Below are 18,279 nucleotides of genomic sequence, written 5' to 3'. Positions count from 1 at the left end.
CATTCAAACTGGCTGAAAGGTTTCCAATGTCTGATTCAACTACATCAGGAATCCCATATGTTGTGAATATTTCACACTAGACCCTGACAATTGCCTCTGTAGTAGAAGTACGTAATCTTTTCACTTCAATCCACTGAGAAAGGTAGTCAATAGCAACAAGATCAGGTCTAGTAGGGAATGTAGTGGGGATCAGTGGCTCTTGTGCTATTCACAGACCTGAGTGGCAGATTTCCCCATTCTGCTAGAATGTTTCTCAGTCTGCTTTGAGATCCCTGCCACTGTACTGACCAGCTCAACATTTGGTAATCTCAAGTGATCCTGGTGTATATTATCGTGGATACCTTGGTGCAACAATGCTTGGATGACCAGCCTTTCATAAAATACCAACAAATTGTCTACGATCGTGAAAAGCTGTTGGTGCTCAAAACCCATGTGCCTCTAGTCTGGCTAACTGATACTGATGAATGGTAACACAATCTCAGTCCTTCTCATAGATTCACATAGCATAGAAACAGGCCACCCTTGCTAACCAGATATCCTAAACTGATCTAATCTTAAAATTTCTGATCATAATCTCTATCCTTTTTTTCAGAAGGTTGATTTTGGCTATAACTTGCTGTTTTGATTTATTTCTCTTCTGGATCCATTTTGTTTTGTTCCTGTATTCAGCCATTGCCATCCCACTATTGGATTGTACCTTCATCCTCCTTGTCATATTACCTCTCCTTCCTTCCACATTATCAAACATTTTTTGTTTGTTTTCTCCCTTCTTCAAAACTGAATGTGCTTGAAACCAGTTACATGTCAAACATTTTCCGGCTCTGACAAAATGTCAGCAACATTAAACATAAGGTTTGTTTTTCATCTCAACAAATATGGCCTGATCTGGTGAATATTTCCAGGAGTTTCTGTTTTTAAAGCCAGGTTTCCAGCATCTGCAGTAATTTGCTCTGGTGTGGCGGTGGTTTTTTTTTGCTTTCAATAAATTCTTTAAAGAAAAATTAATGAGCTTTATTCTGTTCCCAACCGGAGAGACTGAGTAGAAGCCATTCAGATTGAAGTGATTTATTTCCATTTGTTCAACTATTTAGTTTGAATGATAGGAATATTCCTATCTAGTGTTTCATTCAATAATTTATTTTACTAATGGTGTCAAAGTTACATGTAAAAGTATACATTTAGCAATGATATTTGGATGGAAAAAAGTCTAATTTCTCTTGGGTAAGTGGTGTAACAATAAAAATGATCTTGTTTTTGCCTGTTTCAGCACATTGCAGCACTGCCTTTTGTTACCAAGAACAGCTGATCTTGGATTCAAGATGGACAATGATAAAAAAAGTCAAGAAAAACTGCTCTCAAACATCTTTTGAAGAACCGTTTGACCTTATACTCTGAACCATTGTATTTTTAAAGTTTATTTTCCATTCAAAGCTAGAGATATCTATTGTTGATGTCAACTGAAGGGTTTCAGTAAAAGGTCCAGAAAAATAGCAACTTTATCTTTCATCATCTTAAGGTTTTTTTGAGCAGACACAATCCATCATCTTCATTAGTAGTGTAAGACAAGATTTTACAATCTATTGTGCCAAAAGGTACAACTGCATGGATCGATGTGATGACGAGACTGGCATCAAAGAGAACAGAAATATTTGCAGTCATCCATTCCAAGGTGCTGAGGGTGTTTTGGTTGTCATTTTCTATCCTGCCCTAAAGCCTACCAATTATTTCAGGATGTTTGGGAAACGTTGTTGTGGCAGAGACACTTGGCCTGAGGCAGTATGTAACATGGTGCCTTTGTAACTCATATTGGCAGGATTTTCAAATTGTGTTCTTCAGGTTTACTGTGACAGATTTAAAACTTCTCACAAAAGAAGAAAATGAAGATAGCTATTGAAATAACTCCACAGATGCCAGTATCCCACCGCCCACCGCCCACCACCCACCGCCCACCACCCACCACCCTGGCCCAGCTTGCTCAGGGTCAGCTCTCAGTGTGAGCAGAACCTCTGACTCTCCTGTTTATATCTGTCAGCCAGGGTTCCCTGATTGGACCAGGTTAATAGCCCCAATCAGGAGACTCATTCTATGAGGCCCACCTGGCTGTGAACTTGTTCCATTCACTACTGATATGACTGCTTACAGAGCAGATTCCTTGCTTTTTGATCATGTGTACCTGCAGTCAAATCACTAAGACAGTCTGGAAGCCATTAATGAAGATGTCCAATATTAATGGGATTGGTACATGGAGCAGTTTGGAATACTCTACAATACATGTATTAAATAACAATAAATACTTTGAATCTGAGAAATTTCCACGAGAAGGCCATGCTACATACACAATGCACATGTAATGCATTCTGTTACAGTTATCCCCTGCAGGAGATATGCAAGATAGACTCCTGCTTTTCAATGCTATAGGACATACCTTTTAGTTGATGAAAAATTAAAGCATAAGCAAAATTTCTATTACCATAAGTAGGCAGCCTAGGAAGCATTACCAAAACGCATAAAGAGCTTGATTGTCCATGTGACATCCAATTATTTATCTACAGAATGGATCTCATTTTAGCATTTAAGGCTGGTGAATGTTAAGCCAGTGGTTGAAAGTCTTGGACGGAGTTATAAGCTCCATTAGAATGGAAAGGCTTAAATGACTAGGTGGTCCTTTTCATTCCCTTTTTTGTTGTTTCATCCTCCAAATAGCTATGACAAAGGAAAGCAAAGGTTTTTTCTTTAGTACAATACAGAGATGTATCTGAGTCTGCTGGAGTTCTCTTATCTTTGAACTTCCATTGAGAAGCTTCTAAATCTTTTATTCTATTAATATTGTATTGTAGAGCATTGCTTAACCCACTGGTGTACATGGAATATAAGAGATCTATAAATGGAACCCAAGGATCCACAAGATTATCAAGTTTCCATTTATTTATTCATTTATTATCTCATGAATTCAAAACATTATCTGATTTATCTTCATGCTTGTTAATTTAGAAGCCTATTAATTATGTTGTAAAAGTTCAAACAAATCTTTTCTTCAACTTACACCAATTTTCACACAGACTTGAAACAGGATCGGGACATTACGTCGGGACATGTGCTACTAGATCTTCACCTACTGCTGTTACATATCCCACCATCCCACCACCTCCAGCCACCATTTCTCACTTGCAAAGCTGCAGTATTAAGGCCGGTTACAACCTGCGGTGTTGGAATATCAGCTTAACCCAAAGAAGTATTCTTGTAGTGGGAAAGAAGTAGTGCCCTCGAGCATTTGAAAAAATATTGCTGAGGTTACTGCCAGTGGTAGAGTTGAAAATGTAGAAGGTGACAATATCCTCATAACTAATTTCTTCTCTCGCAGCCTTATTCCACAAGCACTTCTGATTTGTAAACTGCAAATGATATAAGTATACTCCTCTTACTTACTCCTTGCTCCCTCATCATACCTGCCCTGTGCCTTTCTCTTTTCAAATACCTAAGAATAGGTACCTGAAATAACTCCACAGAGCCTGTATCCCATCACCAAGTCACCCCTTATTTACATGTGAAGATTCCTTGATACTGATCCAGTTTCTTCAGCCCCAGCTCTCAGAGTGATTAGAGCCTCCGGCACTCTTGTTTATGTCTGTCAGCCACGGCTCCCTGATTAGACCAGATTAACAGCCCCAATCAGGGAACTCATATTCTATAAGGTCCATTTGGCTGACTTCATTACAATGATTATATCCCTCCCCTCTGAGTCTGAGACACAGGTCAGTTTTTTTTTTGTAGCCCCCTCCTGGTGCATTTTAGTGCCAGGTCAGGTTCTTCAAACTCTGCCCCTGATACGGTAGATGTGCCATGCATCATCACTCACCTCTTGTGCCCAGAATGTCTTGGAAGAAATTCTCCTTTTCAGGTGGCAAAGGTATTGAAGTTGTGACATTCACAATGCCCATCTCAGATTCTGAAATATCTTCAATGCTTGACAGAGAGGGAGAAACCATCGGTTCTGGAACAGTGAAAAAAGCAATCAAGTAACCAGGCATGTTTTGTTAGCACACTGTTTGTGAGTTTAGATTCCCTACAGTGTGGAAACAGGCCCTTAGGCCCAAGAAATCCACACCGCCTCTTGGAGCATCCCACCCAGACCCATCCTCCTATAACCCAAACACTCCTGAACGCTACAGGCAATTTAGCATGGCCAGTCACCTAACCTGCACATCTTTGGACTGTGGGAGGAAACCGGAGCAGCCGGAGGAAACCCAGGCAGACATGGGGAGAATGTACAAACTCCACATAGACAGTTGCCCGAGGCTGGAATTGAACCTGGGTCCCTGGTGCTGTGAGGCTGCAGTGCTAACCACTAAGCCACCGTTTGTGAGTTTGCAGCTTTCATATGGTCTTACATACTTGTTCAGGACCATTGCCCCTACCTAAATTTTATGCTTCACTGGACCTGACAGCATGTTGACCATTCCTCTTACCCCTGCAGGGCCAGTACCATGGTTCCTATACCGAACTTCATCCCCTGAAGTAAACTGCCTCATTTAGCAGAGCCTTGTGTCCAGCACTGGCATTCCTGATGCTATTTCATCCTCATCCCCCTCTAAGTTCAGAAGGATCAGAATTAACCTGATGTGGAGTCTTCTCCCCATTAGCACCTCTGCTGGGGCTATCCCTGTTGTCGCACGACGGGTGGCGCTATAATTAAATAGGAACCAGGACAGTTTGGTATCTACTGAAGCTGTCGGCTGTTTCTTTAAGCTTGCCTTCAAAATTTTGACTGCTGTTTCTGCTAGACCATTTGATGGTGGCTGGTTGCGAGCTGTCCCTATGTGAAGAATACTATTTGACTTTAGGAAATACTCAAATTCCCTGCTGGTAAATGATAGCCCATTATCCATGACCAACACTTCCAGAAATCCATGCTTTTGGAAAGATGCACACAGTTTTTCTATTGTAATTCCCGTGTTTGACAAATGAATTCCAAGCACGTCCAACCACTTTCAGAGGGTGTCCACAATGACCAAGAACAGTTAGCCCATTGAAAGGGCTGGGGTAGCCAACACGTAACTGATTTCAATGTTTACCCGACCATTCCCATGAATTTGGGGGAGCTGCTGGTGGGAACTTTGGTCCATGTTGGCACTCTGGACACTGTCCCACCAATGCAGCTCTGTCTTCTTCCAATCCTGGCCATCAGACATAACTGTTAGCCAACATCTTTATGTTGGAAACTCCTGGATGACCCTGGTAAAGTTCAGCCAGTATCAGGCAGTGATCTTTGCTTAGAACGATCTGTCTTGCTCCCCATAACAATATGCCATCGTATACTGTGGTCTGATGTCTCCAGGCACAAAAATACTACAATTCTGGTTGTCATGGCCCATTGGTTTCCTCCATTACTATCAGCTTTTTAGTTTTGCCAGGATCAGATCTTTCTATGTCCAAAGCCTGATATTTTCAGGTGTGACTGTATGTGTGACCAGGAAATTTCAAACCATTACAGACTCTTCTAGTGGTCATACCACTAGCAGGAGGTGGCTCAATGCCACCTGGATGGCCACCTGTAGCTATACCCATAGAATCCATAGAACCCCAAGAGTGTGGAAACAGGCCCTTCAGCCCAACAAGTCCACACCGACCCTCAGAGCATCCCACCCAGACGCATCCCCCTGTAATCCACATAATCTACACATCCCTAAACACTACGGGCAATTTAGCATGGCCAATCCACTTAGCCTGCACATCTTTGGATTGTGGGAGGAAACCAGAGTACCTGGAGGAAACCCACACAGACCTGAGGAGAATGTGTAAACTCCACGCAGCCAGTTGCTTGAGGGGGAATTAAACCCAAGTTCTTGGTGCTGTGAGGCAGCAGTGCTAACCACTGAACCACTGTGCCCCCAACTATTACTGTTACTATTATTATTTATTACTAGAGCCCAACAGTGAATTTGGCCTGAAGCTATGGTGGCATTGTCTTGTTCTCTTGAAGTCGATCTAGCAGAATCTGTGCTCTGTTATTATTACAAATTTATATCTGTAAAGGTATTGGCTGCCAAACATTCCTTCTCTATCTGGGCTTATTTACACTTGGCATTAGCCAAAGTCCTGGATGCCCACACGATCGGCATTCCTCTCCATTGGTCACCTATGCACTAATACAACCCCAATATCATATGGGGAGACACAGCATGTCAATACCAGATCTCACTTGGGATCATGTGTGCCAACACCTTAGAGGATGATAGCTGTTTCTTCAATTCCCTGAGAGCTATGGCTTGACTTTGCAATCATTTCCAAGGCTGAATCTTCTTCAGAGTCAATGCAAAGGTGCCAGGATGGAGGCCAAGTTTTGTATGAACTTTCTGTAATAAATCACCAATCCAAAGAAAGACCGAAGTTCCAGTACAGATGTAGGAGCTGGTTCAATTGGTGTAACCTAGTCTAGTCGACTCTATAGCCCAAGTATGTCATGCACATTTCTCCATTCTAAGGCAAACACTCACTGGGAGAAACTTTTAAGTACTACTACTAAGTCCAAATATTCTAAGTGGTCCTTATTTTTCTTCCCTGTTATTAGCAGGTCATCTAAATAAATGTTCTCCATTATTTTCTGGCAATACCCCAAAATGCAGTCTCATGTATTGGTACAAACCCTTATGGGTATTGATTGTAGCATACCTCTGAGAATTGTCAACTAACCACAATTGCAAGTACGCATTGTTCTGCCAGTCCTCTTAACCTAGTCAAAAATTTCAATATAGATTCCTTTTATTCTTGAATTGTTGAACAAAACCAACAGGGTCTGAGAATTAGAGGAGGCTTGGAATCTTAATATTCTTTAACTTAATTCATCAACTCTTAAAAGGCTTCAGTATCTGGTGCCTCAGTGAAAGTGGGGCTCCTAATAACCGAAAAAAAAATGCTGTGGGCCCATAAGCTGTCAGGAGAATTACTCACTGCATTTCAACTGCCCCAATGTTATTTGCCCCCCCAAAAAGCATTCTTTCCACATTCCAGGTCTGCAATGACAGGATCAAATGAGTCAAGTTTCCCAAATAATGGCATGATGCCAGAAATACTCACACTCAACCCAAAGACTGTTGCGAGTGAATTACTTCAGGACCGTGCTTTTCTCTCATCACCAATGAAATAACTCAACCGAAGCCAAAATCCTGTCATAAAGGCATCCTTTATTTACAGGTGGAGAGTCCTTGACACTGATCCAACTCCTTCAGAGCCAGTTCACAGAGTGAACAGGATGTCTGACACTCCTGTTTTTATCTGTCAGCTAGGGCTCCCTGATAGATCTAGATCAACAGCCCCAAACAGGAAATTCATATTCTATGATAACATCTGTCTGCTGTCATTACAATCACTAGAGTACCTAGCCAAACAGTGTTGGAAAAACAACAGGACACTAATGATAAGAAAGCATCACTATTAAATTTAACACACATAACACCTGCTCATTTCATGAGACTGCACAAAACTTAGATAGCTTAGAGGTGGAAGTTTCAGCTCATTTGAAGGAGAAGCTACTTGCAGGTTATGCTGCTATAACCTCAGGTAAGTATATTGGTGAAACACGATATATAAGGAAGATGACTTGAATGCTCAATGAAATGTTTAGTGCATTAGTAAGTCTGAGAGAAAACCTGAATGAAATGTCAAGGGATGAGGAGGAGTCTGGCCATTAACATTTAACAGAACTTTGCGGGGAAATGAGAACTCATTCAGTTGTATGTCACAGTGGCTCAAATACATATGTAAATGTTATAGTGGGTTGCCATAGAATGAGGTTTCATGACAGCTGTCAGGATACTGATATTGACCTATGTAATTCACTACCTCTGGTAACACACCAGTTGGACACTGAGTGAACGGAATTTCATGCAATTGTGGTATATTTCAAGAGTTGGCCTGAAGCACCCATGAAAGCAATATGTGTTGTAGTCAATTGGACCCTACACCATAGCGAAGCGTCAGATTTGCTCACCATGTCAGTTTTTGGTGAGAATGGTGAATTATAATTGTCTCTTTTTTGAATAGCGATACTTAGTAATAACTGTTACACAATAATGAATAGCAAACTACAAGATGTTGCAAGTATCTCCATTCCACCCTGAAAGGAGAATGACACATGATAATCATCAATGTTACAGCAGTTGGACTGCAGTCCTAGCCCTGCTCTGAAGCTGTACTTATGACTGCAGACACCGTAAATTTCAATGAGAGACCTTACTGAACCACAACAAGCTCGCACCATGCTCCTCGCCAAGGTTCAAATAAGAGAATGTTCCTGGGCTACTTTGGGTAGTGTTTATCTCCTTCTGAAAGTTCATCTTCCTTTTCTCCAATTTCTATCTTTTCCAGGAGCTTGCCCTGATCTGTGTGTCTTCTGTTGATGCTTGAGGTTATTACTGCGAAACATATGCTATGGCAACCCTGCCTGAAAGAAGCTTGTTTTCAAAGATGTAAAGTCAGGCCACAATCCTTCAGCACCTACCACACCTCTCCCTATTGGCCTTACCAGCTTTAAAGAATCTTAGAGCCCACCAGAGACTGAACAACAGTCAATATAAGTCAATCAACAGCTAACCTGCAAGTCAATGGTGATCCCTTTAATGAGAGCTTGTGACAAGTTATGGTGCCATTCCTCCTGCTAATTAAGTGTTCAGTCCAGCAAGATTAAAAGACAGTATTAGCTGGTGTGTTGAGGTCCAAAGTAGTAGCACTACTGTTAAATCTGCATTAAATAAATTAAATTCTCCATATACTGCCCGTACGGGTATGGATTGTGAAGAGCAGGAATGAGCCATGTTGTACCATGAATAAACTTATTCATAAACTATTTTGGAAAAAAACGCTGAGAGTTTCATAGTGCTACTACTTTTAGTGTGGCAGTAACTGATATTGTGGAAATCATCAACCATTTTAAATCATAAGAAAATTGATGATAAGTATCAGGATTTTGTACATATACCATCATGGCATAATTAGAAATTCTACACGTGATTTAATGCATTAGAACTCTTGGAATGGATTAGACATGTGCCACTCAGGAATTGAATGTAATATTTCACTGCCCATGACAATAATTAATATTTTTAGCCTACAAATGTTCTTACAAAGTCTTTGCTAGTTGAGGAAAGTATATTTTAAGAAGAAAACATTGAAAAATTACACAATGGCAAGCAATATGACATCACATTTCTAGATAATCGGTCTCGTATGTAAATCAGTCATTAAATTGAATTTAAAATAATTTTAGGTCCAAGACACACAAAAGTAATCAAATGCTGTTGTCAATAATTAATCATTGAAGACCTCTCTTCCATAACACACTGGACTGATCAAATTCATGACTAATAAATTTTCTAACAACATAATACAAGCAAAATAATCAGAGTCATACGACTCAGATTATTGGATACATGAGAATGTTTGCAAGAAATAATAAGGCAGATTCCACAATTGGGCACTTCTTTGAAATATGGCACTTCAGGGACAACTGATTGGGAAATAGTAAGGCCACAGCCCTGATTTTTCATCCATTAATATAGCAGATAGAAAATGAAGGCCTGCAGACCTGTGATTTTCTGACTGGGAATGTCTGCCAGTATTGCTTGTCACCAGCAGCATCTGATTCAGGAATCACCCCCTATATCAGTTAAAGGGTCAGAGAAAGTCATAAAGTGGGAGATTGAAGCTTGAATGGTTTTTCGTTAAGATGAGAATTGAAAAGAATCACTCCCAGAAGCCTATTTGGGGTCAATTATGCAGCTGCATTGCAGTGGCTGTAGCATTGCTGCACATTGATAGCTGGAGCACTGGAAGTAGATTGAGTCAACCACACATCATTTTGTGAAGTCAGCTCTTTTAAGTTGTTGGCTGGCTGATGCACAGGGAACTTGCAGAGTCAAGCAGCAAGATGAATAAATAAAGAAACTTGTAAAATGGTGCTCTTATTCAGAAAATCAGGGTGCACATTTCACTTAGAAAAGTCCTTCTCATTTTTTCATTTAACAAGACGAAGAGGGTATAGGGTGTTTATTTTAGAGTCCACAACTTCAAATTCTTGGTAGCAAGTGGTGCTTCAGAGAAGGGTGGCTCTTTGGCACTAGTGTCCATCCCAATAGGGTGGCTCAGTGGCTGGCACTGCTGTCTCACAGCACCAAGGACTTGGATTCAATTCCACCCTCGGCTGACTGTCTCTGTGGAATTTGCACATTCCCCCTATGCCCATGTTGTTTTCTTCTCACAATGCAAAGATGTGCAGGTTAAGTGGATTGGCCATGCTAAATTACCCATAGCATCCAGGGATGTGCAGATTAGGGGGATTAGCCATACGAAATACAGTGATAGGGTGGGTCTGGGTGGGCTCCTCTTTGGAGGATCAGTGTGGATTTGATCAACTTGATCAAATCAACTTGAACCAGGCACTTAGATACCAAAAAACAATGAAATTTAAATATGATGGTTTTGGCAACATAGGACCAATCCTATTGTAAGAAATTAATATGTCATCAAGGGTATCAAAGAAAGGGCAGTTGGGCAAAGACAGGAGAACTGACTGCTGCTGTCACCGTTAACAGCCATCACCTCTCAAGAATGGCCTACTTCCACATTGTAGGGATTCTATTAATTAAGGTAAAGTCTGTAACATTTAATTAGAAGTGGCTGTCAGTCTTCTCTGTGAATCAATCATTTAAAAAAAAGACAATGAAGGAATCCCTGGAATCATGAATATAGTGTTATAAAGCGGAGGTTGATACCGGCACCCAACCCGAGAACTTAAACTGAGACACCTAAAGAGGAGTACCTCGCCCTATAATCTGTAAATGGAGTGTGAAAGTGGCGTAAAGTGTCTTTCATCAACTTCTAGCAGTTAAATGAAATAAACCCCTAACACTCACTTTACAATTCACATGTAACATTGTAATTATCTAACTCTAGCAGTGAACGAAGTAACTAAACTACTAACAAACTAACTAAACCCCCTCTAACTACTGACTATTCTCGAATAAAACAAGATTGTAACAGACTGCTGTTCGAATGAATATCAGTCCCTCTTACACAAAATAAAATTTTAAAAATTAGAATTTAATCTCTCAGAATTACAGCCAGGTTATGTGTCTTCTGGAATGCTCTGTGCCTTTTCTGTCAATTTTTCTATCAGGAGTATTCACTAGTTGTGCTGTGGGTACCTTTGTTCTTTAGATGGTGCTTTCTGTAAGAGTAGTCTGTGAGCGCCAGTGATTCTCTCTTGAGAGGTGATGGCTGTTAACGGTGACAGCAGCAGTCAGTTCTCCTGTCTTTGCCCAACTGCCCTTTCTTTGATACCCTTGATGACATATTAATTTCTTACAATAGGATTGGTCCTATGTTGCCAAAACCATCATATTTAAATTTCATTGGTTTTTGGTATCTAAGTGCCTGGTTCAAGTTGATTGGTTAAATTCAAAAACTTATTGTCTTGGTAGAAACTGCTGCTTGGCCGATGAACCGATAGGGCTTTTGATACAAATGTTGCAATTTGGAATCTCTCAGGGTACTTGCAAACTTTCAAGCTGTTCACAGACATCATTTTTAAATGTCTAAACATAGAAAATGCATATCATCTTTTAAGGGGACCACACAATGCTTTTCCCTCTAGCATTTTACAAGCACAATTTCTAACTTCCTGCATTCTGAGCCACAAGTACTCTACCCAACTTTGCATCAATAGCAAAGATAAATATTCTTTTACCTTACCTTATAATAAATGCTAAACAACAACCCATCATCTAAGTTAATGAGAAATGTTAAAGATTATTACCAAACTAAAAGTAAAAGTGCACAGTTCAGCAATGACAAGTGGCAGAGTAGAATATATTAAAAAAGACCAAAAATGAATTAGGAGGGGAAAATTATAGTTTGAGGGAAAATTAGCCAGAAGTGTAAAAACAAATCGTAAAAAGACGTAATAATGTGAGAATTGGTTCTACAGAAATTGAGATTGGAGAATTGATAATGAAAAATGCAGAAATGAACAGATAAATTGTACAGGTACTTTACTTCATTCTCACTGTGATGGAAACAAGTATCCCAGAAGCAGAGATAAATCAGGAAATGGAGGAGAGAGAAACATTCAGCAGTATCACAGTCACCAGCAAATGGCACTGAGTAAATTGTTCAAGCTGCGGGCTGACAAGTGCTCTGGCTCTGACGGACATCCTCCTGGAGTGTTAAAAATGTTGCTAGTGACATAATTGATGCATTTGTTTAAATTTTCTAAAATTCCCTAGATTCGAGGCCTATACCTTTAGAATGGAAAATAACAAAATAGCTATTTAAGTATTTATTTTAATATTTATTCAAAAAGAGAGGGCGATAGAAAGCAGGAAACTAAAGGCCAGTTAGCTTAGTCATAGGGAAAAGTTCCTAGAGGAAGTAATACATGCTGTGGATAGTGGGGAATTGATGGATTATTGACTTCCTGAATACATTTGATAAGGTACCATATCAAATGTTATCATGAGAAATAATAGCTCATATTGACATCAATAGGTGCCTGGCTGACTAACAGGAAGCAGACAGTAGGCATTAATAGACTTTTTCTCAGTTTGGAAATATGTTAGGATTGGTGAGTTGCAACAGATGGTAAAGGGGCTTCAATTGTTTACAAATCTTATTGTTATGACAAAATGCTTGGTGAAATTCCCCACTTCATCACAGCTCCAGACAGAATACCTCAAACCATTAAGCTCTCAGGCAAGGAGGGGTGAATTGGCTTTCCTTCCTTATTCACCCTTTCCCTCAGGTGGTTGCAACAAATTTAATTTAAAAAGGGACCCTTCCCTTGTAGATAAGTTTCTCCCAGACCTAAATTGAGTCGTAGTTACGCACCACAGATTCAGACCCCTTGGTCCAACTTGTCCACACCGACCAGATACCCTAATTTAACCTAGTCTCATTCGCCAGCATTCGGCCCATATCCCTCTAATTCCTTCCTACTCATATCTAGATGCATTATAAATGTTGTAATTGTAACTGTCTCCACCACATTTTCTCGCACACTCGTTCCATTTACACAACACCGTCTGTGTGAAAACATTGCCACTCAGGTCCCTTTTAAACCATTCGTCTCTCACCTTAAACCTACGCGCTATATTTTTGATCTCCCCCACCCTGGATAAAAGACTTTGGCTATTAATCCTATCCATGCACCGCATGATCTTATAAACCTTTATAGGGTAATCCCTCAGCCTCTGCTGCTCCGGGGAGAAAAAGCCACAGCCTATTCAGCATCTCCATATTGCTCAAACCCTATAATCCCATAAACATTTCTTAACCCTTTCAAGTTTAACAACATCTTTCCTAAAGGAGGGAGACCAAAATTGTCTGCAGTATTCTGAAAGTGGCCACATCAATGTCCTGAACAGCTGCAGCATGAAGTCCCAATGCCTATACTCAATGCAATGAGCAATGAAGGCAAGCATACCAAATGCCTTCTTCACCACCCTGTCTACCGGCGGCTCCACGTTCAAGGGACTATGCACCACCAGCCCTAGGTCTTTTGTTTGGCAACTCTCACTAACTATGCATGTTCTGTTTTGCCTGTTTCTCATTTCTCTAAATTAAACTCAACCTGCCACTCCACAGCTCATTGGCCCATCTGATCAAGGTTCTGTTGTACTCTGAGATAACCTTTTTCACTGTCCACTACACCACCTATTTTGGCATTATCTACAAACCTACCAACTGTGCCTCCTACAGTCACATCCAAATCATTTATGTAAATGATGAACAGCAGTGAACCCAGTGAACCCAGCACCAAACCTTACGGCACACCACTGGTCATAGGCCTCAAGTCTGGAAAAATAACCCTTTATGATCATGTTCTTTCTCCAGCCTTCGAGTCAATTTTGTATCCAGCTGGCTAGCTTCCCCGGATCCCACATGGTCTAACCTTGCTAACCAGCCTACCATGCAGAACCTTGTTGAACGCCTTGCTAAAGTCCACATAGACAACATCTTCCGCTCTGCCTTCATCAATCTTCATTGTCACCTCTTCAAAAAGTGCACTTAAGCTAGTGAGACATGATTTCCCACGCACAAAGCGACGTTAATCATCCCTAATCAGTCCTTGCCTTTTTAAATGCATATAAATTCTATCCATCAGAATCCACTCCAATAACTTATCCACCGCTTATGCCAGGCTCACCAGTTCTCATGGATTTTCTTTACCACCTTTTTTAAATAATGACATCACTTTAACCACACGCTAATCTTGTAGTACCTCACCCATGGCCGTTGATGATACAACTATCTCAGCATGGGTCGAGCAATCTCTTCTCCCGCTTTCCACAAAGCTCTGGGATACGTCTGATCAGTTTCCAGGGATTTATTTAGCGTTACGCATTTTAAGATGTCCAGAACCTCTTCCTCTGCAATACAGACACTTGTCAAGACAAAACTAATTATTTGCCTAAGCTCCTTGGCTTCTATGCCCTTCTTTACTGTAAATACTGACATGAAATATTTATTTAGTACTTCACCCATCCCCTGTAGTTCCACATATAGATGGCCTCTTGATTTTTAAAGAGCCCTTTGCTCTCCCTAGTTACTCTTTTGCCTTTAATGTATTTGTAGAATCTCTTCGGATTCTCCTTAACTCTTTCTGCCCTCCTGATTTCCCACTTAACTGTGAATTTATGTTTTAAAAAGTCAACTTAACCATTTTTTCTTGAGTTAATAACGTGTGATTCATTAGTAAATAAACGTGATAAGAATTAGTTACACAACACACAACCACACATATATGAGCCCAAAAAGGTAAAAGTTAAAAATAACATGGATCAGTCTCTAAACAAGTTTTGTAAAGAGCAGATAGTTGGACAGTACAGTTGTTACAGTAGAGGTAACTGAACAATTAGTTTAATAATCTTTAGTTTTGTACACTGAATCAGATTGTGTAATTATGATTTCTTTTGACTGTTTTTGAATTCCAGTAGTCAGGAGAGTCAGTCCATTTGTTTTCTTTTGTCTGGTTTCTAGCTAGCTGACTGTTAGCACTCAGAGTAAAGGGGGTGGTCTTTACCTGCAATCCAGGGAGAGTGGGAGGTAATTTGTTGACCGTAACCTTTGCAGCATGTTAACTCATGAAATCATAGTTGGTATACATGAAAACGTTTAGACCCACTAGTCTACTCCAGTACAGTTGAAAGCAGGTTTCTGACTTGACCAGCAAACTAAATTAGTGAATCAACATTTTTATCAAGGCAGGTCAGGCGTTATGTTAAGAAGATCACTGCACTGTTAAGAACACTGCACTGTTCTACAATTGTGTCTTAATATATAGAACTGTGCTTTCTAAACTATTTTCCAATGAGACACCATTTTGTTACCTGAAAATAAATGTGACACCAGAAGCTATCAAAAACAAAATAACAATAAAGCAGCATAGTAGCATTCAGCAAATAACTATTAATATTATGTCTATGTTATATTAATATTTATCAACAAGCAATAATTTATCACATTAAATTGAAAATCTGGTTTTGAGGTGAAAATGTTATTATTTTCTGAATTCATGTGAGTTTCAGCCAAGGTACACACACACACACATACACCCACACACAGACACATACACAACCTTCGTTGAGTTCACCATCTGACCTGTGCCAGTGGTGGAATTGACTAAGCCTGTCTCATAAAATCCTGCAGAGTAAGTTATCTCCCTTCCACACCTACCACTGCTTCTTGCAAGCTCACAATTCCAGATGTGACCTCAGTAACTCCATTGGGGATCACAGACCACATTTTGAGAAAGCTTAGCATTGGAGCCATAAAATTTAATGCAAATACTCACAAGAATGTACACAAGCTCTCTCATATCATTTGTATTTCTCTTCTCACATAATTTCCCAACCATGACACTGACTCATTCCTTTTACACAAAATTATTTCCCTTCTTATTTAAAGCTGGAAGATTTCAGCACAAAAACCTTAAGCAATGCCAGAATTTCTTTTCCATAAAATAAATTATTTAATACTATCTCCAATTTGATTCAATCCATCACTGATGTTTATATGTTTGGCTCCCCAGGTTCAGGGTAGAGGTGGCATTATGACAATGTCACTGGATAAGTTAATCCAGGATTCCAGGTTTATGTTCTGGGGACATGTTTTTTTTCCCACCATGACCGATTCTGAAATGTGAATTCAATAAAAATACTGGAATAAAAAGCCGCTTTAACAGTGACCATGCAGCAACTGTCAATTGTCATAAGGCCCATCAGTAGCATTCTTTATGGAAGGAAAACTGCTGTTCTATAGGATCTCACTTATATGTGACTCCAGACCAACTGAATGTGGTTGACTCTCAACTGCCTAGCAAGCCATTCAGTTAAAGAAATGAAACTGGACAGACCACTTGTATCAACAAAGGCTTCAGACATGATGACGGTGAACTGTTGACCTTACAAAGTCTATCTCCTTTTTCTAGTACAAAAGTTGGGAGAACTGTCTGACTTGTTAAGTGACACTATGACATTGTTATTAACATAGGATAGAGAATAAGACGATCCCCTACACACCACCATTACCATCTTGAGTATATCTTGTCCCATTGACAGTGTGGAATTAGGAGGGTTGGGAAGTAGGACTATCATTCTGCCAAGGTTTATGCCTAAACAGGCAAGATGAAAAGGCATGATAAAAATATAATGTAAATAAAATAATTTCTATGAAAAATCTCTGCCATCCATTGCTAAGAATTACAATCTTGTGTTTTACCTAACCCTTCCTAAATTTCCAATTCTCCAGCAAACCCCATTTCCATTATGCTACTAACACTGGCCAGTAGTCAAGACCATGTAGACTGCTCTGGCCCTTGCAGCCTCCCCAAAGCATACCAGACTGTACCTCTATGACTGAATTCAACCTCCCCTCTCCCAAAAATTCTCAGGGCTATACCAAATCCTGACCCTAGCTCAGGCTAATATCTCCCCATTTCCCAAGTATCGGGCTACATTGCCTCATACTCCCCATTCCCAGCTCAAGACTATAACACCCTGATATTGTCCAGGCTTTTGTAGAACCTTTCCTCCACCATGGGGGCTGCAATGCCACCACACTTCCATCAGGCTTGGAGCACATTCCATCTCCTTCCTATGCCCTAAAGATTGGGATTTACCATTGCTCCTTCTCATTCACCAGTTCAAAGACCTTTCACCTCCCTGGCTCAGAGCTTAACCCCCTCTCCCCTTTTCTTCTCCCCAGACCCAGATTTCCCACCTCTCTGTGCACCCCACCTTGAGGTAAGGGTTCACCTCCCTTTCCTTCTGCCAGCTTATGGCTTATCCATCTCCCCCAACTCCCAGGCTGAAGGGTCTCCACCTGAAAGCTCAGGGCTATCCCCACCCAACAGTGATCTCTCTCACCTACCCCAGCATAATCTCCCAATCCTCTTTGAACACTGCTGATTTTCCAAACCCACTCACTCCCACTGCCTGACTGCCCTCTCATCCTGTCTACTATCACAGACTGGGATTCCTGCCAGTGAGAACTGTAACTGGGCAGGAAGAGTGAGGAGAGCAAGAGTTGCAGTGGAGTAAGGAGGAGATGAGAGGGGCAATGTATCCACAGAATTCACTACTGTTGAGGATTCAAGATGTTAATAAACATCTGAGATTTCAAGTTGAAACCTCTATGCCTCAAGGGCATACCAAGAACTTTCAACAGCATATTCCACTCATCTTCCTTTTTAATCCCTTTTTTATAAACTTTGTACCTGTGTGTCTGCATGCTTCATGTAGGTCTTTTTTTTGGGGTGTCAGCATTAACAGATAATAAAATTGTTCTTTCTTTCATTCTAGAAGACCTTATAATTGGTTCCTTATTGATACAGTGGATATTGGACAAAGGCATTTTTTTAAGAGAGGGTATAATGTCATGTTAAAAGAAAAATATTTTCTTGATGTGGGACAACTGCGGAAGTTGACAATAATGGGGAGATAATTTGTCCTTCCTCACCAGACCAAAACACTGAAGTGTTATCAAGTCAAATGCTGGAAAAATGTGGCTGAAGTCCTACAGCTCTCTTTTGCTTCCATGACTCAAAAGTCAATCTTAGTTCAGTGACTGGGAAAACAATTTGTGATTGTCCCACAAATTAGAAACAGTGCCATAGCGGAGGAATTCCTGGAATATATTCGGGATGGTTTTCTTGACTAATATGCGGAGGTACGGATAGAGAGCAGGCTGGTGAGAAGGGAATCATTGCCAATCTAGTTTTGTGAGATC

Source organism: Stegostoma tigrinum, chromosome 16 (genome assembly GCF_030684315.1).
Source record: "Stegostoma tigrinum isolate sSteTig4 chromosome 16, sSteTig4.hap1, whole genome shotgun sequence".
In the NCBI taxonomy this organism is placed as follows: domain Eukaryota; kingdom Metazoa; phylum Chordata; class Chondrichthyes; order Orectolobiformes; family Stegostomatidae; genus Stegostoma; species Stegostoma tigrinum.
The sequence above is the reverse complement of the archived record's forward strand: the minus strand, read 5'-3'. Positions refer to the sequence as shown.